The sequence below is a fragment of the Nicotiana tomentosiformis genome, chromosome 8, assembly GCF_000390325.3.
Source record: "Nicotiana tomentosiformis chromosome 8, ASM39032v3, whole genome shotgun sequence".
Classification (NCBI taxonomy): domain Eukaryota; kingdom Viridiplantae; phylum Streptophyta; class Magnoliopsida; order Solanales; family Solanaceae; genus Nicotiana; species Nicotiana tomentosiformis.
The window spans coordinates 100,735,929-100,742,625 of NC_090819.1; positions in this window are offsets into that span (position 1 = coordinate 100,735,929).

Here is a 6,697-nt window from a genome sequence, read left to right on the forward strand (position 1 = left end):
CCCAATGGTATCTCTCGCTGAGCCATCAAAAGCCCGTATGCGAACATTGCTGGGTCGGATTCTGTCTGTATTGATCTTTATGCTTTGCAAAGTAGAGAGAGGGCATACATCTACACTCGAGCCTCTATCAACCATAACTCGCTTTACATAATGCCCCTCAAATTTGACGATCAGGTGCAAAGCCCTATTGTGCCCAGCTCCTTCCTCAAGAAGTTCATCATTAGTAAAGGAGATTCTGTCCACCTCAAAAAATGGCTGGCCATCTTCTCCAACTCATTCACTGTGATCTTCCCTGAGATATGTGCCTCGTTCAGGGTCTTGATTAGCACACGGGCATGCTCTTTTGAATGTATGGGCAGAGATAGTAGAGAGATTTGGGCAGGAGTCTTTCTTAGTTAGTCAATGATTGAGTAATCCTGAACTTTCATCTTTTTCAAAAACTCTTCCGCCTCTTCTTCAGTGACTGGTTTCTTTATTGGCATTTGGCCTTCTCTGATTTTCTTGGCCTTGCTCAACTCTTTTGGAGAGTAACACATACCTAATCGAGTCAAACCTCCAGTTTCCCCCACTTTATCTATGATTTTCTTGCCTTTGTAAGTCATCACAGTTTTATTATAGTTCCAAGGAATGGTTTTCGTGTTTGTCACAGGGGGTTGCACGGAAGGTTTGATTATGATCGTCTCTGTTATACCCTTCGTACAACCATGATTCTACCTTGTGATGGGGTGGCCTCCAAGGACATACAACTTCGGGTTTGGAACATTGGAGCAAATATCCAACCTTGAGACCTTAGGAAAAAGTAAAGTTACCTTTTTTGAGCTCGGGACGCCTTTCACAATCAACGACACATCTCGACTTGGACTTACTTCCAGTCCTGCACTTTCTTGAATCGCCCCCACTGTCATTTGTACCTGACCAACCGGCTTGTATTCTTGATCTCGGCCAATCATTCCCACGAAATGAACATCATTGTGTACTGACAGCGGGTTGTTTGTAATATTAGGAGGGTCTTCGCCATTTGTTACCACAATTAACTTTTCCACGATGAGTCTTTCTATGGATCTTTTCAGAGTCCAACAGTCATCAGTGCTCTGCCCCGGGGCACCTGAATGATATTCACATGTAGCATTTGCTTGAAATCCATATGAATCGTGATGCATATTATGGGGAGCGATGGGTACAATCATACCCATCTGCTTCACCTTCTAGAATAGACTAGAGTGTAATTCAGCCAATGGAGTGAACTTTTCTACCGGCCTCTGCTCTCGACCATAATCCTGCTTGGGGTGAGCGTTGTAGGGTGCCCGAAAATTTTACTGCTGAGGTTGGGGGGTCCTTGGAGCTGGTGCCCGTACCTATTTGTTGGTAGGTCGAGCATAGGATTGAGTTTTAAACATTGTCTATTGTGGTGGTCCCACAGAGTACTGAGGAATTGACGGGGGATAATAATGTTGAGGGTAGCTGGATTGCCCCTGCTGAACCTGCACATAAGGGTGCGATGCCCCTCTTTGAACTTCCCTGGATCCTGGAGTCATCGTGGACCCTTTATCTCTCTGCTTTATATTTGCCAAAATTCCCGACCCATATTGGATTGCTTGGGTGGTGGCTTTGAGAGCAGCCTGACTTACAATTCTACCAGTCTTGAGGCCATTTTCAACCATTTCCCCTATCTTGATTGCTTCTGCAAAAGGCCTACCCATTGCAGACATCATGTTTTGGAAATAATCAGGCTCTTGAGCCTCTAGAAAAACAGTGATCAACTCATGATTATCCATGGGCGGCTTAACTCTAGCCGCTTTCTCCCTCCACTTGATGGCATACTCCCTAAATCTTTCCGTCGGCTTTTTCTTCATATTGGACATGGAATTGCGATCTGGTGCAATATTAATATTGTACTGGAATTGTTTGACGAAGGCCTAAGACATGTTGTCCCAGACATGCCAGTGAGAGATATCTTTCTTAATGAACCATTCAGAGGCTACCCCCACAGGATTTTCCCCAAAATAAGCCATCAACAATTCTTCTTTTCCACCTGCACCCCTCAGCTGGTTGCAATACCTTTTCAAGAGGGCAATAGGGTCGTCGTGTCCATCATATTTCTCAAATTTTGGGGTCTTGAACTGATGGTAGGCTATAATCCTATATTTTAGTCGCTTATTGCACTCTAATTTACTATACTATACTTATGTTGAGCTTTAATTAGGCGTGTTTTACACTTATTGTGTGTTTTATGCCCTGTAGGAGTGATTCTGAGTTATGTAGATGTTGTGGCATGAATTCATACTATTTTGGAGCTTTGAAGTCTCAGTAAAAGCCCAAGGATTAAGTTGGGATCGTGTTCGGGGATCAACGGATGATAGTGCACTTTAAGAACGAAACGAAGAATCGAGCAGGCATACTGTGCATTAGCCAGTAAAATGAAAATAACTTTTCTCTCATAAATACATTTGGGATCCATAATATATCATTGGAAAGCTACTTAAAAGGGCTACAACGTTCATGTTATACGTTTTCCTAAATTTCCAACTTATACCACCCAGGTGTGCGACCAAGTTCGTGATCACACACTAGGCGCGCACTTGGGACATAACAAGGTGCAAAATGCACGACCAAGTGCGCGAGTAGGTCTCCAGGTGCGCGATCGCGCATGTCCTGTCCGGGAAGAGTCCTATTTCACTAAGAAAAGGGTAGTTTCATTCATTTTTGTTTTGGAGGCGGATTAAATACCCCAAAACACCATTGTTTACACACTTTTGACATATTTAAGACCTAAGGAGGCTAAGGAGAAGAGGGAGAAGCAAGATCATAAGGATTTCATCCTTCATTCCTCACTCAAGATGTATTTATATTTTCCTCTACTTTTATTTCATTTGTGAAGAACTTCTCCATTTCTATGGAGTAGAACCTTTTGGGTTTTGATGGATTTGGTGTATTGATGGTTGTTTGTAGATTATAACTCTATGTTTATGTATTTGGATCATTTTTGGAAGATTTAATTATTGCATCTATGTTCGCTTGTTCTTGTAATCAAAAGAGGCATAATTTGTGATATATTTGCACTATATTGTTGGTTCATAGATTCTTCTAAGTAATCGAAAGAGGCTAGTTGAATCCTTGATTAAACCTAGTTAGGAGGATAATCGAAAGAGGTTCTCCTAAAGACCAATCTATTAGGAATTCTTGCATATCTTCACCGAGCATTAATTGGTTCATATTATGAGGTTGAGACTTAATCGAGATAGGAGTTTCTACTAAACAATTGTACTGATAATTAAGTGAATTCGAGAGACTCACTTGAACATTAGAAGTGAATTATCTAGAGTTAGATCCCGAACAATTATCTTGCACCTATCTTATCAACCCATATTTTCTCCCATTGATTACTTTCTTGCTTACCTTGGTTGCGATTGTAATTAGACTTTATATAAACCTCCATTGTTGATCTTCTTGGATAGAAATCGATTTACAAACTACGAGAATACTGTTTAAATCCAATCCTTGTGAATACGATATTATACTATACTATCTTTGACTAGCGAGTATAATATAAGTGTGTGTTTTGCGCTCGTCATGAACCCTGGTGGAAAATGGATGTGAGGGAACATGCAGAGATCACTGAACTAAATACTTTTGTGACCACCTAGTCCTTGTATGTTCTTTATGTTTTGTTCAAGACTTTTCATTTTTCTGGCCATCTCATCTGGGTCACCTGTCTTGGCAGGCTTTTCATTTTTCACTGGTGACTCGTACTGAGGAGTCTGATTATATGGAGCCGAGACCTGAAAGCCATATTTGGAGAGTAGTATTGGCCATCATAAGCCCGAGGTAATGGCTCATTATTTGGCCTCATCACAGGAGGTGGTGGCGGGATTGTATATACCGATGTGCCAGACACGGTAAGAGGGGTATTTCCTAAGTAGTGCAACTAGAGGTCGCATATTAGAGGTACCAGTGGTAGTATTGAGGTTGAAGTTTGGCACATACCCTAGTGGTAGAATGTGATCGCTCACTGCATGGAGCGGTGGTTGAGTAGCCCGGGGTACGGTGGAAGTTCCCTCTAAGAGACCCTGGGGTGGAGGCTGACCGGAAATCCAAGCTTGATATATATCAGACAGTTGTTGTCTCAATTTTCTTATTTCCTCCGACTCTTGCTTAACTTACTGACCCTTGGGATTGTCACTGACCAACTCGATTTCATCACTGTTATCCATTACTACTGTTCCCTTTGATCTGGTGAAGTAATGATGTGTCTCCAGTTTCACCACAAACCAACCACCTTAAGCTTACTAATAAGAGACAACAAACGTGTTAGGGTTAGGCATTTCATAGATATGAATCACACGTAATATTCCATGTTCCTAACATCATCACCATTTCTAACATGCTTTTGGAAGGCTTCATGTTTCATTCCGGCTTATCAGGTTGCTTCTTATTGACGCTCTTATTTTCTTCTTTCCATTTTTTTCTTTTTACTCGTGCCTCATTTTTATCCCTCATCTTAGAATCGTTGAAAAATATTTTGTTCGAACCTTTTGTGGGTTGCCTATGTATCATGTCACCGCATGAATCAGATCATTACGTAGTTTAGGTGAATAAATGTAAAATGAAAGAAAATATTTTGGGATTTATTTTTTCAAATTTTCATTAATAAAATCTTTTTGATTTTTCTATTACAAAGATTTGAAGGTATTGATGACTAAAAAAAAGGGGAAACATACAGACTCAAAACAAAATAACAAATAGACTCGACATGGACGAAAGGACAAACAGACTCGAGAAAAAGTAAAATACAGATTCAAAAGCCAAAAATTCAAGAATACAAAAGGGCCTCAAATGTTATTTCGGGGACCGTGGGATATCAGTCGGTCTTGGTGTGGGCCTGCATGCAATCTCTTCCTATAGGAGCTCTAGATCAGCCATCACCTGTCGAACGAAGGACATCACTGAAGCAAAAAATATAGATCTGGTCATACCCTCACATTCATGACATTTCATTGCGCAGCGCAGTCGGCTATTTCTTTGATTCTCATTCTAATGACACCCTTTTCTTGGAGCAAGCGTCTGATTTGCTGTGCACGAGCTTCTAGCACCTACATGGCTGTGTTGTTTTGGTCTTGCAACTTCTGCATGCTTTCTTCTAATTGGTAAATCAATGCATAGCAATGTTCTCTTTCTGTTTTAAAGTCCTTTATCTGCTGAACCATTTCATTTTCAAGGGTGGCCAGCTTTTTCTTTAAAGTCGTGACTTCTTTATCATATCTCTACTTTAACTAGTGGGCTGACCTTGCCCGTTCTTCTGCACCTTTTGCCAACTTTGCTCTAGCTTTTGCCAAATATTCCTCGGCCTTTGTCAGGCCGGCTACATAATTGTGCACTTTTCGTCTTAAGTTGCCCATGATCTTTTCATCCCTCTCACTCCTCACAGGCGTTTCAGCAACTATCCTCATTTCCCGGAGTTGGGCTCGGAGCGCCTTGTTATCATGGGTCAACCTTTTCTTTTCACCTTCGGCTTCTTGCGCCTATAAGTCATTCTCAAATGCGAGGCTTCTCACCTTTTATTCTAGGGAATGAATGGTTGCTTGATATCCCTTCTTCTTCTCTCCCCAGGCCAACCATTCTCGGATTTTCTCATTAAAAGCCTGAATATGAGGCCTTTTAGCGAGCCTTTCGGACTAGGGCTCTGGCTCATCATCAACGCGAGACCTTTTCTCGAACCATATAGCATAACTTGGGTCTACCTCACCACTTGCGGGATCTGGAACCTGGGTATTATCTTTCAAGTACCGGTAGCCATTCCAAATTTGTTGGATTAAAGTCTCGGGGGTGGAGCTTCTGGGTGTAGCTCAATGACTTGGGCACTCAAATCTTCATCCTCGGGCACCACTTGGTATCTTCCCAACTGTCTAAGAACTCTCTGTGATGCATATGGTTGGACACTTCTCAAACCCATCAACAACATATAGCTTTTGGTAGCCGTCATGTGTATGACTTCTCTTACCGAGAGCCATCCCAAAGTCCATTCAATTTAACTCGCCTTTAAAGATCTCAGATGGGATATCCAGGCTTCAACCCCTTTCGAAGAATTGTAATCTTTAATCCTTTCCTCGTAACCTTCGACAAAGTAGTTTTTGTTCGGGTCGTAACTCATGAATTTGGGGTGATGGCGGAGATGCTCAATCAACCACATTTGTAACAGAATATTGCACCCTTTGAAGAACTTTGCCCCGGATTTACACAATGTCAAAGCTCGATAAATGTCTGACAATATAATTGGAGCAAGCGTGTGAGCTTCTTTGGTAGTGAGGACTTGCACAATTTTGGCCATACGGATATCAATTGTCTGTTCTTTATTTGGAAAGACCATAATTCCCAGAAACGCCACTATGAAAGCAAAGAGACGATGAATTTGCTAGGTGTCCTTGTTTTGCTTGTTGTTTTGGCCCTTTTCATGTATTTCAATCCCACTTGAGTGCCCATACCTGGAATACAGGAAGTAAAAGGAACAACATCCTTTGTCTACATTGTTTTTCTTGATTTGCTTACTGATATTCAGGATATCAAAGAATCGGTAAACAGAGAGAGACCTTGGGAATATAAGTTGCTGATTTCTCAAATCCCGACCGAAACTAGAATATCCAGCTATTTCCTCCAAAGTGGGAGTAAGCTCAAAATCCGAGAAGCGGAAGACGTTGCGAAT